This window comes from Rhyacophila brunnea, unplaced genomic scaffold (genome assembly GCF_057557595.1).
Source record: "Rhyacophila brunnea isolate RB1 unplaced genomic scaffold, BYU_Rbru_1.0 scaffold_4, whole genome shotgun sequence".
Taxonomy (NCBI): domain Eukaryota; kingdom Metazoa; phylum Arthropoda; class Insecta; order Trichoptera; family Rhyacophilidae; genus Rhyacophila; species Rhyacophila brunnea.
In genome coordinates this window covers 52,577,122-52,596,927 of record NW_028233068.1, presented here as the reverse complement: position 1 = coordinate 52,596,927, position 19,806 = coordinate 52,577,122, and the positions used below count along the sequence as shown (strand labels likewise).

The 19,806-nt window shown below is 31.4% G+C and overlaps 1 protein-coding gene across 1 annotated transcript in view; it reads right to left on the bottom strand.

The window, feature by feature from the left end:
- LOC147067506 (zinc finger protein castor homolog 1-like) overlaps window positions 1-18,243 on the bottom strand; it is a 272,254-nt gene extending 254,011 nt beyond the window's left edge. Inside the window, exon 1 of the mRNA XM_085953709.1 lies at window positions 17,609-18,243. The gene's annotated coding sequence lies outside the window, so the exon portion shown is untranslated. The remainder of the gene's footprint in view (window positions 1-17,608) is intronic.
- Between the last annotated feature and the right edge of the window lie 1,563 nt (window positions 18,244-19,806).

The window sequence follows — 19,806 nt, the reverse complement described above, 5'->3', positions numbered from 1 at the left end:
AAACGTCTATTATGTCCAAATAATCTAACAAAAAAATACGTGCATATCCAACAATTAGGTATAACTTACAAAATCCTAAGTGGATGATAAAAAACCTACTAAAAATATACAAATAAAAAATGCCGATATACCTTACCCTATTTTATTTGCTTATATAAGTATTGACTATTGTAATAAAATATTTATCATTATCGCCTAATAAAAATAGGCCTATTGTTCTAATTTGAAAGTACCAAACGACGAAAAAAAGAAAAATCGATTTACGCTTGAAACAAAAAAACGTCGCCCACTACAAAATATTGAATTGTAGACAAATCGGTGTATTCTTAATATACACTCCAATTAATAATTGAAAAACAAATATATTTACATACTTGCGTAGTTTTAGAAAAACGGTTTTATGAATTACCAATTTAAGTAATACTGATAAAGCTCTTCAGAAACTTATGACTTGTAATCAAATGTGGTTTTAGGTATGCAGAGGCACGAGGCGCTGACAGGTTTGAAGACATCTTCCGTTTATTTATCTATCATTTATCATATCATTTATCTATGCGATAAACCACAATAAATTTATCGTTACAGTAGCTATAGCAACAGTCATCTGCATCATAAAAAACCATCACTGCTTGTAATATAAAATGTAATTAGTACATTCATAAATAGAACAGTATAATATTAAGAGCGTACATAAGTGAAACGGAAAATAATTTTCAACAGTATGCGGAACGAAATTTCGCAGTCGTCGCCAATCGGAGACTGATAGTCGAGGTGTGAGCACGTCAATTTGTTTTGTAATGGCGTCGGAGAAATATATTATTAAATCGTGTAAAGATGACTAAAAAACGTTCCGCATGTACTTGAAAAAGAAAACATGTCAATGAATATACTATTATTATTATGAATATAATAATAAACATAACATTAAAAGGACGCACGTTCAATTTTTATGACAAATTATATTTCGTTCGGCTCGCGTCATTTGCACAATCCGCGCATCGCCTAGTGACGATCTTTTTAGACCATACCTCAGCTGAAGTATAAGCCTTAATAATCCCACATTTTTTTCGGTTAAATGAATAAACGGTTCGTCCTTACGTATATCCTATAAAGTTAATTAGAGGACTTTTCTCGTGGTTGTATTTTTGCAGTTGCTACTGTTTGACTGCGGGCTGGCGCGATGCACCACGGACTCGGGGTATTATTATTTGTTTATTTTAAGAAAAACAATAGATGAGTTCATTTACTTGGCTTACATTTACTTTGATAGATCGACTCGGATAATAATGATTTAAATCAAATGACTATTGTGGGACATACGTAGATATCAACCTACTGCATGCAATAACTCGATCTAATATCGGCAAAAGTATTCACACAACACTGTGATGGAGCTCGGGTAATTCAACTATTGAAATATTTCAATTTATTTACATGTTTTAAAAACATTTAATACATTAACGTTTACTTCGCTCACAATATTATAGATATACCATTATAAATCGTCAAGTGTTCGAATTTAGAACTAAGCTTATCACTGTATAAAAAGTATTGAATTATATTACGTCAAATGTTAGCATGTGGCGTCCTCACTCAGCGGACAACATATACTGGAAAAAGGGTCAATTTATCCATTTTCTAATTTATCGCGGGTCGCAGTGCGTAAATGTTAATAATTACATAATTATTATACTGGATTAGTCATACATTTTATTATTTTTAATTTAATAGTTACATAATATCAGCTACTCCAATCACTCTCCACTCTGCATTACGTACATAATATGTATTTGCACGATAGAAATTGAATGAAAAATTTAGTGATAAAGTAAGTACTAGTTATTTTGGGCCGCGACACTTGTCTATTGATAGATAGCACAATTCTATATAAGTACCTATTTAACTATCGGCAAAAATACTTAGCAAAATAAAGCCCTTTTTATCTCATTTTAGCCACAGTAGTAGGTACCCCACAGGTACACCAACGATGACCGCGCGGCTTAAGCGTTGGCCTATTGCGTCGTGGGTCTCAGGTTCGAATCCCAGGTCTGACAAGCACACATATTGTTTTTCAATTTTGTGTATGAGTCAGAGTATGGACCTAATAGGTTGAGCAAGTGGCTGACATCCATTTCTCATAAAAACAAAATCTGTCAATACAAACCTCCACTCTGTGGAGGCCCATATGATCCTATTAGGATCGGACATGGACGAAAGAAAGAAGTAGGTATGTATTTATGGTGCCTAACAGCAAGCCGTTTGGTTAAGGTTAAAGCCACATCGTTTCTTCTGAACCCTCTTTAACGGTCAAATAAAATTAGTTCAGTGCATGCTATATATATTTTTTAATTATTTGTATTTTTCTATGAAAACCCGATATGTTACGATACCAAACTATTCTTTGGCAACCCACCTGTTGAGGAACACAGACACAATATAGTATAAGAAGTAGGTAAGCAGGTAAAATTATTATTCTATGTAAGAACAAGAACAATTATTTATGATACTCACTTACAAAGAGACATGAATTAAAAGTATTTAATTTTGAGAAATATTCAAGAATTTTAAGATTTGTCGTGGGTTTTGATTCTTATATCATTAGTCATGTCAGCGGGTGGCGATGTTTTATTGCAGATTTGCACAATTTTCAAGTGGATTTATTTCTTCTATACTTTGTAATAAATTTATGGAATAAAATATGTTCATAGAATATTATATTATACTTAGTTAAAAGCTCTTCTTTACTATGTCATGGAGGTATGGTAACATCACGGAGATTTGAAACTTTCGATATTATGTAGCTATTATAAATATAGACGCATCCTTAAATAATTCTTTTAATATTGTCGACATCTTCAAACGAATAGAAAACTACCGATTAGTTAAATGTGTAGAAAGAAATCCATATTACGAGAGGACAGTACAGCATCCATCAGCTCATTATCAAAGGCAGTGGCGGTTTTCAGACGCCGAAGAGGTTTTGTTTGCGACTTTCACGGTTGTTTGTCGTCATATTATGCCGGGTCCACACTGGCAACATGTAGCGTGACAACCTCGTTAAATTTTACGATAATTATCATACTTATCATAAAATTTAACGAGGTTGTCGCTCGACATGTTGCCAGTGTGGACCCGGCATTAGACTCTTGCAGCGGTCATTCTAAAAATCATGTTTTTAAGTGTACCTACTGTTAGTAGAGCGTTGCCCCAGGTGCATCGAAAAAGTATGTTTAGCTGAGAGCTTAAAAGATGCGACAATTTTAAATTTCGCAGAAGGAGAAAGAAGGAGGAATAACGTCATGATGATAACCCTAATACGACTATTAATTAAGAAATTCAAAATACTGTTATAACTTAACAATAACTTGTACACGTGCATGAATTTACTTGCAGCAATAGTATGTATTTTAAACTATTGCGATAATAACTGTTTATACGTAAAAGTGCTGACTGTCTCGCCAATCTCATTCTTCAAGAGTAAGCCAGTCGCGATGTTGTCATATTTAAAGTAGTATTTGACAGGTCCGTGAAAATCGGTTAACCTCAAAATGAGTCGACGCGGTGTAGTTCGTTTTTTTTACCGGCATTTTCGCCATTGTCGCGTGAAAATTCAGAAGCTTCCGAACTTTTTTGATTCATGCATGCATTCTTGCAACTTGCATGATAATACATGTTTACACGTGCATTTCCTTGTTATCACCGCGATAATACGTACTGTCAGCGGTAAATCCATGCACGTGTAAACGGGATATTAGACTAAGTAATTATTATTTGTCTTGTTCTAAGTTTATTAGAAATAATATTTCCATACAAGATTCACAAAGCAAATAATGATTTTACGATAAGAAACTCCTGAATTACGCTAATTCACTTGAATACTGTTTACTTTTTGAAACGTTAACATTATAAAGACAACTACTGGGTGCACGCAAATGAATTTTATCTTGTTTGATGATATTATTAAAAAAGGTAGTTATTTGGAATATAAGTATCATCATTATCATCATGTATTAGCTAATAATATGAGTAGTCTGATACCAAATGTAACTTTTTCCCAAATATACTTAATATAAGTATGGGATAGTTCTACCTTTGATACTAAACAAACGGCTAATATAATAAAGTTAGATTACATTGATTACTATAAAGAATAACTAAACAACAAAAAAAAATGGACATAATATTAAATTTAACGATGAAGCAAAATGCAACCTGGTGAAAATGATGAAAACAAACTTGAGGGGGAGTGTATAGTGAGTGTTCTGTACTGTACTGTTCTGTGTACTCTGTACAACTAACTATTGACGAAAATAATTGCCGAAGAGATGGTATATAAAATTAGGTACTTATTAAAAAAATATTGTGCTCAATTAGGAGATAAATGAATTTCAAATTAAACACATTTTTGTTATTTAGAAAACTATATTTTTTTAATAACATATATGTTTTTATATCATAAAGGTGGGCTATGTACGCAAATTCGGAGGGCAAGAGAAGACCTGGGGCTCGATTTCCTAACTATCATCTCGTGTGACACCAGACGACATGACGTAATTGTGGCGTCAGCCAATACACGCTCGAACGGGCGGCATTTATTGGCTGACGTCACAATTACGTCATGTCGTCTAGTGCCACACGAGACGATAGTTAGGAAATCGGGCCCCTGGACGGCTGAAATTGGGATAGCTGGAATGCTCGGAGCAACTGGAGAGTTTTTAAAGGAGGCCAAGACCCGCAAAGAGTTGTAGTGCCATAAATGATGATCGTGTTTTTTTAATTAAATAGAAACTTTAATTTTTCAAGAAAATTCGAATTAAACATTGCGAGAATGAAAACCCGAATGCTTTCAGCGAACGCAGTTTTTTTTATTAAATAAATGTATTTATTACGTATTTTAAACGCTTAATTTTCAAAATATTTGCATTAAATTTCATATTTCGTGATTCTGTCACTGGATGTCACTTCACGTCACTTCCTCTTAATGGGTGAGTGATATAATAATTAAGACGGTACTTCGGTGAAACGGCAAATAATTTTCAACTATAGGCGCGACAAAATTTTGGACTCGCTGCCATTCAGTGAGAGAATGTTGACCCAGGAACACGTCACTTTGCTGCGTGATGGCGACGGGGGTATTAATTCTTAAATCGTGTAAAGATGATTAAAAAACGTTACCCATTTACTTGAAAAAGAAAATATGCCAATGAATATATTATTATTGTTACTAATAGAACAATAAACAGAACAGTAAATGGACGCATGTTGGATTTATATAACAAATTATATTCGTTCAGCTCGCGTCATTTGCACAATCCGCGCATCGCCTAGCCATGATCTTTTTAGACCATGCCTCAACTGAGGTATAGCCTTAATGTCTCCGGAAAATAGAGAACGAATTGGAAATAAGCCTAATACGAAAAATAATTCGAATAAGAAATTTAAAATTAAAAGTGTGTCTGGTTATAATTTAGTTTAGGTAATATTGGAAGAATGGATTATATTAATTTTCCTTTGATGAGATGAAATAACGTGTTGTTGGTGATCTATTAAGAGTGATCTCCTATAATTATTATATTGTAAACTATATATATAGTGATTATGTTCCGAATAAATTAAGTTCTAATGCTATTTATAGATAGATATTCCACGTAATAGGTACCAATAATAATTCATTGTTTAAAATAGATATTGTACAAGTTTAGTATGCATTGGTAATAGTGACACGTTGATTAGTTTGCGGGCACAGTGTGTGTCATAAAAAGATACCTACACACAAATCTTTAACGCTTGTTTAAAAATCGTAAAGTAAATGTTTATTTTAACGGAATCTCAAAAGGCAACTAACGCGTTATAAAAGCGACACAAAATGGATAATAATTACTAACACGCAAAGCCTGACGGTTTTTTTCAACGTTTATATATTGTCAAATTATACACAATTAGGGAAATAAAAACCTATCGTTGTAAATCATAATATTAAGTATATACGATTATTATCAGGGCGTAGCAAGGGCATTAGGGGCGCAAAACACCCAGACGGCATGATTTAATCAAGGGATACTAAGAACTAGTCACAAATTAAATATTTTAAAAAAATACAATTTGTCCACAAGCTTGTTTCACGGATACTAAAAAATCGCCTGCAGATATGCCAACTGCAATTTTATAAATTTGAGCTTTAGTGATCCATCGATAATCGATCGTTTTATGTCGCTTTGCATGATAATTCAGAATATTATATGTCGTATTTTTTGTTAGCTTTAAATATAATAATGACAATAAAATATTTTTTCAACTATTATATTTTGACTTTTGCTATATTTCTACTAATTAAATATTTTTTCCTTCTGAGGGTGTCAATTTTGGGTTGGTACCCGGGCGGCAGACACCCTTGGCGCGTGCTTGATTACGATGCAATCATTGCAAATAATAGACTTGTAAAAAAATCGGTGTGTGTACTTATGTACGCGCGTTAGAAGTTATACTTCTTTGGCGTAACAAAACAAAAACAAAACTTGTGATAAACTAGATTCTTTGACTAGCTCTTAATTATCTTGTTAAATTACACACTCAAGAAAAAGGACCGCTTATTGGAACGCCGTTGGTTTATTTCTTCATACTGTGGCGTAAAGGTAGTGCGTTCGGTTGATAACCGAACAATCGGTGGTTCGAATCCGTTCGAATTTTCATGTGAAAAAATAAATCGTCACTGTTCTGGCAGAAGACACTAATTCGAAAAAAAATACATATTGAGTTAGTTATACCAAAATGTTCCTTATTTCAAACTTTACCGTCTGGAAACCTTCTTAATAAATAAACAGTCTTTATTTTAAAGTCATCCTTTTTACGATTACTTAATAAACTCACATGATAGACCATTTCAAACATGTTAACAACTTCAAAGTCAAATTACTCAAAACTAGTATTCTCCAGTGAGTGTGTTCTGCCAGAACAGATACGAAATTATGTGTTACATGTCACACGCCAAAAATACACTCTCATCTGATTTCCCAAACGCGCCAAAAGAAGTATAACTTCAAAAATGAGAATTCGTCGAACATTATCTCCAGACGATTGCCACGGATAGTGCAAAAAATCTTAATTTATTTTATAATCGGCAAAATAATTTTAAGTGAAGGGGATACTTTTAATTATGGAAATCAGAAATAGACAATTTCTGTAGGTAAATAAAGGTGCAGTTCTTAAGTCTTACCGTAAGTAAAACATATTTTCATCAATAAACTGAAACACGTTCCTGCATATTATTATGGAACCGTTATGATGCACGATTACCCATATTAACAGCAGTGATTGACACAAATTATGTATAATAATGACTAACATTCAGATATAATTTTTATTAGATCAATACATATTTTATTATAAAATTCATCTTGAGCTTCTAGTGTTAACAATGCATAACGCACATATGTATGGAAAATTTATTATTTACAGCGTAAAACAGAAGTTTATTAATTTCGTAATGTTAACACTAATATTTGAAAAAAAAAAAGCAGGATGGGCATTTGAATAAATATTTTTAAATCGTAATAAATATTAACGTACGAGGTGTATGTACGAATAGGTATCTGATATAGAATAAATATTTGAACGTGTGTCCATAATTTCGTGGAAGTATTTAGTAATTTTAATTTGTGAGGTTCCGAACCCTGAAAGTACAAAGCTCGGTGGAAGCTGCCCAGGATATAAGCAGACCATGAAATAGGTCAAGATCCATGGGTTCACAAAGTAGCATTCAAATAAAATTATTCTTTAAATGAGATTCTGGCTATATTATAACGAACTTTTACATGACGAGCAAAGGTATACGTTTTGATGCACGATCACAGTTGATAGATTTGTATTATGCGAATTTTAGCTGCTCTTCCCTTATCTCAGATATTACCCATATAGTCGACATCGTATATATGACTTTATTAATTCCGAACGGTCAATCATAGATACCATTTAGGAATAAAATTCTCCCACAAAAATTCTGAAGGGAAATGATGATATGGATTCAGAGAAATTAAGAAAGGATTCGTTCCTAGAGGAAAAATCACAACAAACATCTGTATACCTAGATCGAATACTACTGTATTTAAGGCTGTAAAAAGATTGTGGCTAGGCGATGCGCGGATTGCGGGTCGTGGGTGCAAATGACGCATGCCGAACGAAATATAATTTGTCATATAAATCCAACATGCGTCCATTTAATCTTCTGTTTAATGTTCTATTAGTAACATTAATAATATAATTATATTCATTGACATGTTTTCTTTTTCAAGTAAATGGGTATCGTTTTTAGTCATCTTTACACGATTTAAGAATTAATACCCCCGTCGCCATCACGAAACAAATTGACGTATTCACACCTCGACGTTCGCTCTCCGAATGCCAGCGAGTCCAAAATTTCGTCGCGCCTATAGTTGAAATTTATTTGCCGTTTCACTGAAGTATCGTCTTATGAATGGTGTCGTGAAAAATCGTCATACACGAAGAGTGTCGTAAAATGATGAAAAATAAATGTATAAAAGTTTGAAAACCACTGATCTATACTAATGTTTTTAAAGCCATGTTTTACTATTTATTACTACTAATACTTACTATTCATTTGTTTAAAACATTAGAAGAGAAAACAAGACATTATTATCTTGTGTAAAATTTTGTCTTATTAGAATCTAATTAGATATTGGGTAGGTAGGTAATAACTAATAAGATTCAATTAGACCACCCGCACAAAAATTAAAATAAATTAGTAAATGTATTTGAAAATTTGCTGGTGGTGACTTAGCAATTATCTAGCGGCAGAATACGATGCATGTACTTTAATATAATTTATTGATAAAATCTTGTTACCTATTACCTGCATATTAGTTTATGGTTAGGTATGTTTATCGTTATAATGTAGATTAATGATGTCTCTCGAAGGTGTTGAAGAGATATAATTTGTATGTTTCATAGCTTTATTATAATATTTTAGACTTAATTTAAAAAAAAAACATTGAAAAAAATGTGTAAGGACCTATAGGTAAGTTGTAATCCTTTCTATATAGTAATTTTTTTGAGTTTTTCAGGCGTTGCTTATAGATTTTCATTAAAAATAATATTGCAGTTAATTGTAGCACTGAATTGTTTTATTGCCCCTCTTTCTTCGTTGAAGCTTGCATGTTTCCAGTACCTACCCCCACAGAGCGTTTCAGAAACCATATCACATTTATTTTAATACCTAACTGTTGTGATTCAACACTAAATATACGATCGTTAATTCCACATAACTATTTTAAATATTCTGTAACTTAGACATTGTTTTCATATGAATAATTATTAATATTTTTAGTGTTTGGAGGAGGATAAGACAGACCAAAAGATTTAATCTGCATACATTGCTATTAAAACAATAACAGCATTGCTTATAGTAGGAGATATTATATAATATGTCGGATGCCAATGGGATATTAGCTATAGTGGGGAATAAAACGTTCATTGCTCCATATAAATCAGATGTTTAAATCTTGTTTTAAGCATACATTGGTATAAAACTGTTTCTAATTCAATTTAATTAAAGATAATGTGTTACTAAACTTGTTACCCCAATAATTATTATACAGAAAATATATTCAGCGCTTTTCTTGAGTTTGATTTCATCTTCTTACATAAAGTTTAGTTAAGTACTTATGTTATAAATTAAATACATTTTTTATGAAACAGGAAAACTATTAACATGGAACATGTTTTACTCATGATCTCCGACGCAAAAGCGTTACGGAAAATAGACGTAGAATATCACTATAGACGCGCAGCCCGCGCCCCGCCCCGCTTACTTACGCGCGCCGATTATTTTCATGTTACGTTCAGTAGCCGACATTTTGTGCGACGTATTGTTCCTCTGTCATTATTACTTCTTTAGTTTTATTATTGTAATTACATAATTTTCAGAAAAGTAAAATTGTTTGAATTGGATTCGGTTACTTTGACAAATAAATTTTCTTTCGAATTTGGACAACCAGCATTCAGAGAATCCGTAGGCAAAGCATATTCCATGTTTAATAATTTTGGCTGACAGGGTTTAAGTAACCATCATCTGAGGGGCCCAGGGAGGCAGAGCCCGAGTTATATTATCTTTTTCACTACACGCCTTCCAGGGGGTGCACATAAACATTATAAACCTTCAAAATGTGTATATATTTGAACAACGCGCTTTACACGACTTGGCTCCAATTCTATCCAGAGGTGAGAAGACGTCAAAACTAATATTTATTGCGAAAAAGAAATTAATTGAATACGACATTTTTCTGGGGCTTTCTTACTTTATGCGCATCTATCTCATTGCTTGCAGTTTCATAAATTTCTCAATTAGGATTCCTGGACACTAATTTCAAACATTTGACTAAGTAACCGTGTTGCATTACTACTAACTAATAGATGCTTGTTTTTCGGGTTATTTCGAATGAAAGAATAAATCAATATGCACTCTTTGTGTCGAGAATATTTATTATCTAACAAATTTTCGAAATTAAATTATTTTGTTTACTTAAGTTAATGCAAATATTTTAGATGCTCTTTTAAGGCCCTTCACCACTGATATTATGTTTAATTTAGTTTTAAAACATTATTTTAGTACCATGGACTCGCGGACAGGGTGTACCAATAATGTTGTTGTGTGTTGTGTATTATTTCCCGTCGAACATAACGTAAATTTAATTGGAATATGTTTTCGCTAATTGAAATTGAAGTTTAATTCTTAAGCCTTATAATAAATATTTTATGATTTCGTCCAAGTATAGGTGGCAACCTAATGAGGAAAAAATAATAATCTACCTCACTCATCTATAACCATTATTATTTTATTATCATTTTTATATCAGTTTTTTTTTCCCCAAATTATCCATGTTCAATGAATAATGGTCACATTATGTAAACATGTGTGCACAACAAAACAAAAATAACTAATTAAAAACCAACCTTCATTATGCATTATATATATTTATATATATATATATATGAAAAAAGATTACTTAGGCCACTTAGGGTGACGCTTACAATAACTGATAGTCATTTGGCATAGTAAATAAATGTGTAGCAAGATTCACACTTGTGCTCTGAGATTTATTTGCTAGTACCATACTGTGATGAACCATCATAATTAATTAGATACTTAAATAACTACGTAAGTAACCAAGGTAGAGCGTCAACTGCAGGTCACCATTTCCATTTTGCAAAGTATGCAATGCTGCCAGTGCAAAGAATATTATTCAGCAATATTAAAAACTTACTGGGGACGCTTCAAGTTTCTGAAAAACAAGCATATAGTTCGTAATCCCTGTAACACAGTGATAAGCAACCCACGGGTGATTTTATTTAAAATAATACGACCAACAATTAATTGTATTGTTTTTACTTAAATAATCGGTTTAGATAAACTGCTCTAACATATTGGTTCCATCTATTTGTAGTAACTATTAGAGATAACAGATAAGTGATAACAATCATTTAATTATGTTAATGACCTATATCTTTACACAGTTATATTTATAACAAAACGGTTTCGTTATTAGGATAATCTCAGTTAGATAATAATATAATATGTTCATACCATGAATATGTAACATTATGAAATTCTCTATATTACTAAGTAGAAAAATTGGTTTATTTTGTACGTACCTATTTGTACTGTGTTAATAGTATTTTTGATAAAACATGATTCTTTTGGGTTACTTACTGCTAGTGTTATAATAGTGATGTCATTCTTTTGAATGTGTTTTTAAAAAGCACGAAAAATAGATTGTATGACTATATTCGTTTCCCCAATAAAACAAACTTCTCATTTTCTTCCAAAAATAGTCAATCCTGAGTCACGTACCAATAGACAAAGTAAAATATTATTATTATTGTATCGTACGTACTATCGAATACAAATATTGCAAAAATTCTATGCGTCATAGAAGAATACACTCTATGAATACAAACGAACTACTTTGACTTAATATAATATTATAGTTAATTTATACACTATAATATTATTTAAAATGCAGGAATTCCTTATAAAAAAGATTAATAACTTAGGTACTTACCTATATAATTATATAAGTAATATTGTTTTTAAAATTCAACTTTATTGTTTAAGTTGTATTTTTTTTAATTATTGTTGTTTTTTTCATTTTATTCCTTTTCTATAAAATTATTTTTTGCTTTATTTTTTTTCTCTAATTAATTTACTTTTTATTCTAAATGTCATATTGTGAACGTCCTGAATTAATAATTTGTTATGTGCTCACCGTCTTTTTTTAAATAAATAAATAAATATGTGTGTATACTTAATATAGCTACGGTGACTATATTTCATAAAGTTCATAAAGAATAAGCTGATTGTCGTAATTTTATTTCAATGTATATTCATATAGGTATATGAGAAGGTTCACTGACTTTAAAGTATTAATTAAAATTACATACTAGTACTGCTGACACCTCACACAAATACAACGTGTGATTCTGATCAATGCCAGAGCCTAGTTAACTAACTCTTCAGGCCATGGACGAGTTAACTCGGTAAAGTGACTAACATACTGAAGTTGTGTCAACCCTGTTTGTATATATTTTTGATGTGAAAATATTCACGATAACCTCGAGAAGCATGTTGATTTCGTAAGTTTACACAAATATGAATTATTCTGTACCTATTTCATATTGTTTAATAAAGGATTTATTTTATTCCAAAAATAGTCCAAAAGTATTCACCTAGTAAAAATTGGCTGACAGTGATAATGTTATAAAAGCAGAAAATTTTACCTTTTCAAAAAAACTAAGTAGGATGTGACTACTGAACCTATTCTTTTAAATACGATGTGTATCTCTCTCTATACAAGCAAAATATATGTTTCGTAAACATTTGTAATCATATTATATTATTTAATTACAAACGTTGTATTTATGGTATTTTTCACCTCAACGGGTTCGAAAACTAATAGGATAAAAGTGGGTCTTTGAAAATAAAATAAATCTAATACACTGACTTAAAATAAAGGACCATCTCTATAGTACAAAACGTAGTCACCGCAATTATAGTACGAAAATAAAAATATATCGGGGACCGTATAATTCAAATTCAATTCGCAATCGCAATGTCAATTATTTCCATATTTTTTAAACTCTTCTTTCTAGTTTTCTGTGATTGAAATATTATTAAGTTAAAATAATGGACAGCATTAGGTAATTTATATAACCTAACGATCGGGACCAGTTACGTGTGCTAATATAAAATTGTCAGCCCGAGTCGCTAAACCAGTCACTTGTTAGATGGTTACCCTTGTTACTTATGATAAGTTTTCAATATCACTTTAATGCAGTAACTACTTAATTCCCAACCTTTCTTTGATGTAGGAACCTTATCTCTTATAGAAACTAACACCTTGGAGAACCTCTATCTGGTTGAAATATATAAGATTCAACAAATGTAAAAAAAATGACAAAATTTATGTTTTACGCCTGGCTACTATTTACAAACAAACATGCTGTAATACTTTTGTATGAATTTAGATTGATACTTATTTTTCATTAGGAATATATTTTTTTTTTTAGAATTATTAATAACCATGTCCTTGCTTTTTCGTACAAGGTGGTTGTTAGTAATTTTGAACAATCACAAACACCCAGGCTTTGATAAAAAACACATAAATGTTTTTGTCATGACCGGGAATCGAACCCAGAACTCTCGGGTGGAAGGCCAGCGCCTTTCATTAGGAATATTACGCGAATATCAATCCAATAATATTAAATGTTTTACTCAAATTCAAAAAGATAGTAAGTTATACATTGTTTGAAAGTTTTAGCAAATTCTCGCGGAATGTCGTTCGCTACTTCGGGGTCGATCTGTAATACTGCAACAGGCTACAATTACAATAGTCCAATAGTAACAGTAGAACACCCGGGAATGAGAAAATCACAAATATGGTGGTTCCAGTTTCGTAAAACCTAATTGAGTACCTACTGTAACTGGAAGAAACCTCTTGGTCGTGTTGTAGATTGAATTGTATGGACTAAATCGTAGTTAATATGTATTATGTATTTTATGATTTAAAATATCACAGGTTCCTTATAAATTAACAACAGTAAGGATACCTAATTGTTTTGGTTTTTGTCATCCAACATCTAAACTTGCGATTAAAATTACAATTTAGTTTTCAAATAATATGATGAGTTGATGACATTATCATTAATGTATCAAATTACCTACCCTTAGGAACATATATTCATAATTAATTATTTAAGTAAGTAGATATGTAATTACAAGGGGGGAATAAATTGATAATACAAATAAAAAAGAATTGATAAGTATTAATCTTAGTACGTTTATTTTAAATTGTGCCCAGAGAGATGGTAAATAATAACACGGTTATGAATGCTTTTAATTAGGAAAATCCGGCTAAGCTTTCAGTGGGAGCTTTTTTCTTACTTCTATATTGGAGAATTAAAAAATAGTTATAATTATTAGGTAAGTATTTCAATAAACATAATTTATTCAATGTCCTCAATGACGGCTAGTAGGTAGGTACATAATAAAATAAATATTTTAAATGAGTTGTACGGCTCGTAAACGCTTTACGATCGATCAATGCACTGCCTGGAGACGTTGTCGTACTTAGTGATAAGACTGATAAGTGATGTTTATTGTTTTTATTTAAGTTTTATTGTGTAAATATATCTTTCGTGCGTTTTATTTTATGTAATTTATACAATATATTCCTTTTTCCCTGTTTATCTTCAAATAGCAATGCAATTTGGTCTTTCTAGTGTGCGAGTAGTAGTTATTACTTTATATACCTACCTGCAATTGTGTAATTTTCAATATTATTTATTTTGTTCATCGAAGAAACAATTAAGCTTATGTACCTATTGTGAATTAGGAAAGTACCTACCTATTTACGATATATTTTTATATTTTCTATACGACAGAATATTATGGGTTTAAATATGTACAAATATCGCTTACAATTATACAATCTGTGTTTGCAGAAAGAACGTATATGAAAATTTGTGTTGTATTTTATAGACTATGAGAAGGCGTTTGATTCGATAAAGAAATGTTCAATACTCGACGCACTCAGAAAACAAGGAATCCCTGGACGCTATATAAATATTTTCAATAATATATACAGTAGCGCAACAGCATCTGTAAATCTCCATAAACCATCGCGCAGATTTCCTATCAGCAAAGGAGTCCGACAAGGTGATACAATCTCACCTAAACTATTTACAGCTACCCTTGAAGACTTATTCAGGCAACTTGACTGGAATGACAAAGGGATCCCCATAAATGGAGAATACCTGAGTCATCTGCGCTTTGCCGATGACATAGTAATTTTCTCGCAAGACTCAGAAGACCTCCAAAGCAGAATGCAGGAACTCGCTGAAGTAAGCAACAAAGTAGGTTTGAAAATAAATGTAACAAAGACGAAAGTCATGTTCAACTGCTTTGCAGGCCAAAAAGAGATCCTCATCAATGGCACTCAGCTCGAACAGGTGAAAAGCTACATCTATCTGGGACAACAAGTATCTATAGATGGATGTATATTTGATGAAATTGTTCGCAGAGTAAAGCTAGGCTGGAGTGCTTTTGGCCGCCTGAATAATGTCTTCAAAAGTGACCTTCCACTGTGCCTAAAGCGCAAAGTGTTCAACCAGTGTGTGCTTCCCGTGATGACATATGCGTGTGAAACATGGGCCCTAAGTAAAAGAGAGATCCAGAAACTTAGAGTAGCACAACGTGGTATGGAGAGGTGCATGCTGGGCATAACGCGAAAGGACAAAAAGAGGAATGAGTGGATAAGGAAGCAGACAAGGGTTTGCGATGTAATAAAGTTTATTAAAAGCCTTAAATGGAGATGGGCTGGACACATAGCTCGAAGAAGAGACAATCGTTGGACAAATCTAGTCATCCAGTGGTATCCAAGAAGTACAAAACGTCCACAAGGTAGACCTAGAGGCCGCTGGATCGATGAAATGATAAAGTTCTGCGGAAGTACGTGGCAACGCAATGCACAGGACCGAGAGAAGTGGAAGCAACTTGAAGAGGCCTTCATCCAGCAGTGGATAGATTCAGGCTGATGATGATGATGATGAATGTATACCGATTTGCCACTATCTTCGATATAATATTACTTTGTATCATATTATATGTTACACATATTCAATGTGTTTTTCTTTCAAAACAAATAAAAACACTGTGAAGACCTCTGCTATAATATAATAACAATAAATAATATAATATATAAATACAATGATATCGTTGAAAGGGTTGAGTTATAAAACTAATAATATGAAGATTGAACTCAATAAAACTGTGAATATTATTACGTTTTTTCAATTAATATGATCAAAATGTATAGGTATAATTAGAATACTATTATAATTATAGTATATACATAATATATGTGTAGTGTGTAGTATCTGTTATAGAAATAAGTACAAATTAATGACTAACCAACTAACTACAACCAGATATTCATTCACTTAATATTATTTGGTAAATTAGCCTACTCAACTTTGTTGGTCGGATTGTATATTGTAGGTATCTAACGATAATTTAATATAATATATTGTTTAAATATTAATTATTAGCAGCATAATATTAATAATATAATTATTTATTATAGGTACCTACCTACACATGTAGGTACGTAGTATTGTTACATCGGTTTTCCATTCAGGCAAGAATATTGTATTTTTTAAATTTAAAAGGTATTTGTTTTGTTTATATAATATGTGCATACTATATAATTATCGTCACTGTTCTGGCAGAAGACATTAATTCGAAAAAATGACATATTGAGTTAGTTATACCAAGCTTTTTAATAAATAAACAGTCTTTATTTTAAAGTCATCCTTTTTACGATTACTTAATAAACTCACATGATAGACCATTTCAAACATTTTAACAACTTCAAAGTCAAATTACTCAAAACTAGTATTCTCCAGTTAGTGTGTTCTGCCATAACAGAAACGATATTGTAACTCAGATATATGTATATTATATATATATATATACCTATGTTATATTATTATATTATAATATTCTGTATTGCTCCGTTAATCTAATTATTTTTTATTAAATTAAAGTTTGTTTTACAAAATCAACCCATGGAAATCGCATAAATTGTATAATGATTCATTTTAAGATGACGAATATTTTTTATAATGTTGAACGGTTTTTATTCGGATTGGCGGTAGCTTTTAGAAAAAGAACAATACATGTTACTGTTTAAAATAATAGATTATATTAAAGGACCGCGGAAAACAAACGAATTAATAATCAAAAACTCAAAAACAAAAGCTACTGATTTATTGCGTCGGTCTTATTATATTAATCACTAACAAGCAATTTAAAAATTCGGCTACTACATATAATAAAAGTCATATAGGTAGGTATTATATTTAAAAAGGGGAAGTATCTATATTACTCACGGAAAACAAACAGTAGGACAATAATATTTTAATATCTTTAATTAGTAGGTAAGTATAAAAATAGTTAATATTTACCTAGGTATTAAAATATATAGGTTATGTATTTTAAAAAAATATTAAAATAATTAATAGTATGTTTATTTCTAACCTTCGTGTATCTTCTCAATATTGAAAATAACAATTATTATTATCAATTTTGGCTGCACAACCTCAATGCACTGCACAATCAATAATAAAAAGCTGTTTTTTTTTTTTAATAAATGTCACTTATTAAAAAAAAAATCACTAAGTAAGTTTACATTACAATATAAAGTCACTCTTATAATTAATTAGCGTCTATACAGTCTAATTATTAATTATTGGGAGATGAAAATCACACATAAGAAAGTAACTTGACAGTTTTTTTTTTATTAATTTACACAAATTAATATTAATAGTAGTAATTAGTAATTATTTTTAACGTAGTATACACAATAGTTTTTAGGTATAAATACACTTAAATTATTGTCAAAAAATAGGCACGATATTTTTTTTTATAACTGCCAAAACACAACCTCAATCATGCACAATTAAATTGATAACAATTTTTTTTTTTGTCGAAAAAAATCGATAATTAAAATTATAGTACGTCCAGCGAACGATCGTCGGTAATCGATTCAAATTTATTATTGACAACTAATAATGATGGGTGATAAATAAATAAATAATAAGTTTAAAAATGATTGAAAGAAACGAATCGATCGCTCCGAGCGAACCTTCCCACTCGATAGGCCGCAAGTGACTGAGTCGCCGAAGAAAATCGAACCCCATACCTTTCACACACTGCCAAACAACGCACGCACACACTCGCGGACTATTTGTATTGTGTGTATAATCTCGCGGGGCAAAGCATCAGTGTTGAACCCTTTTTAGATTTTTTTTTCATTTCAATTTTGAACCATATTACATTTTTATATTAAAAATGATATAAGTACCACCACTTGGGCGTCTCACAGAAATTGGATGAAATATAATATTCCCCCTAATAAGACGAAACATAGGTCGTTTGGTAGGTAAAGCTCTAACACATTTCGTTATTCGTAAGTAATATTAGTTCACACTGATTTACTTATTTAATAAAATCCATCAATATATAATAATTAATATAATATATTTTAAATGTTTACCTACTTAATATATTACGACAAAATTTTATTGTTGAGAACATAATATGTCACTTAGAATATTAATATTATGCGCATCTATTCTATACACAAACCTGCTTTCGGCCGCTACAGCAACTATTTGGGGTAGGTTTGTATTGAAGTATTAGCACTCATTGTAGCAATTACAATAAATTAGTTGTAATTGTTACAATAAGTGCTATGTTTTAACAGTACTTACCTCTTTTGGCTGTGATAAATTGTAGTGCGAGATAGATAGTTTTGACTGTGTTGACGGCTAATTTATTGTAATTGTTACAATAAGTGTTAATACTTCGATACAAACCTACCCTAGATAGCTTCCGTAGCGGCCGAAAGCAGTACCTATTGTGTATGGAATAGATGCGATGATATCCGAAATACAATTTCATAACATTTGTTTTTATTTCAAATCCTACGGACACCGGTGGTGTAGTGTTAAATAAAATAATATCCGATTGCTGTTTTTTTTAAAATTCTAACCACCCCCTCCCTATATTATATAATACATTTTAATTACTGCTCGATTTATTAATATAAGCCACATAGTGCAGGTTGTATTAACAGATTTTAATGTTTTTACGAGAAATAGATTATAGCCATACTCTGGGTCCAAACACACATTGAATTTGCCAGACCCAGATCTGAGCCCAAGTCCCACGATATTATCGGCTGATGTGGTAACCGCTTGGGTATTGCGGGCCTCGAATATAAGTATATTAATTATCGTTTACTAGACATACTTATATGAAAATATTTATTTAAGTTCTCGATTTTTTCACATGTTGACACATTTCCTATATTGATTATAGCTCATTAAAGACGCACCAGAGCGCGCTCCGGCCCAGAAAAAATCCCGCTTTTAATGTCGACGGTCCCGCGTTTGAATCTCAGCTCTGGCAAATTTAGATGTTTTTTTACAATGTGTGTTTGGAACCAGAGTATGGCTAACATCCATTTCTCCCAGGTCTGAGTAAGTATAATATGATCCTCCTAAGATATATAATTACCTTTTATACCTACATATATAAATGAATTTTCATTCTATTAATAATTGAGTAATCATCGTCGTTTTAATACTTTAGTTTTATATTGTACTTACCATTAATAATAAAATTCTACGATGTTCAGGTAAAAATGTCAGCTTCACAGGGGAACTTTTCAA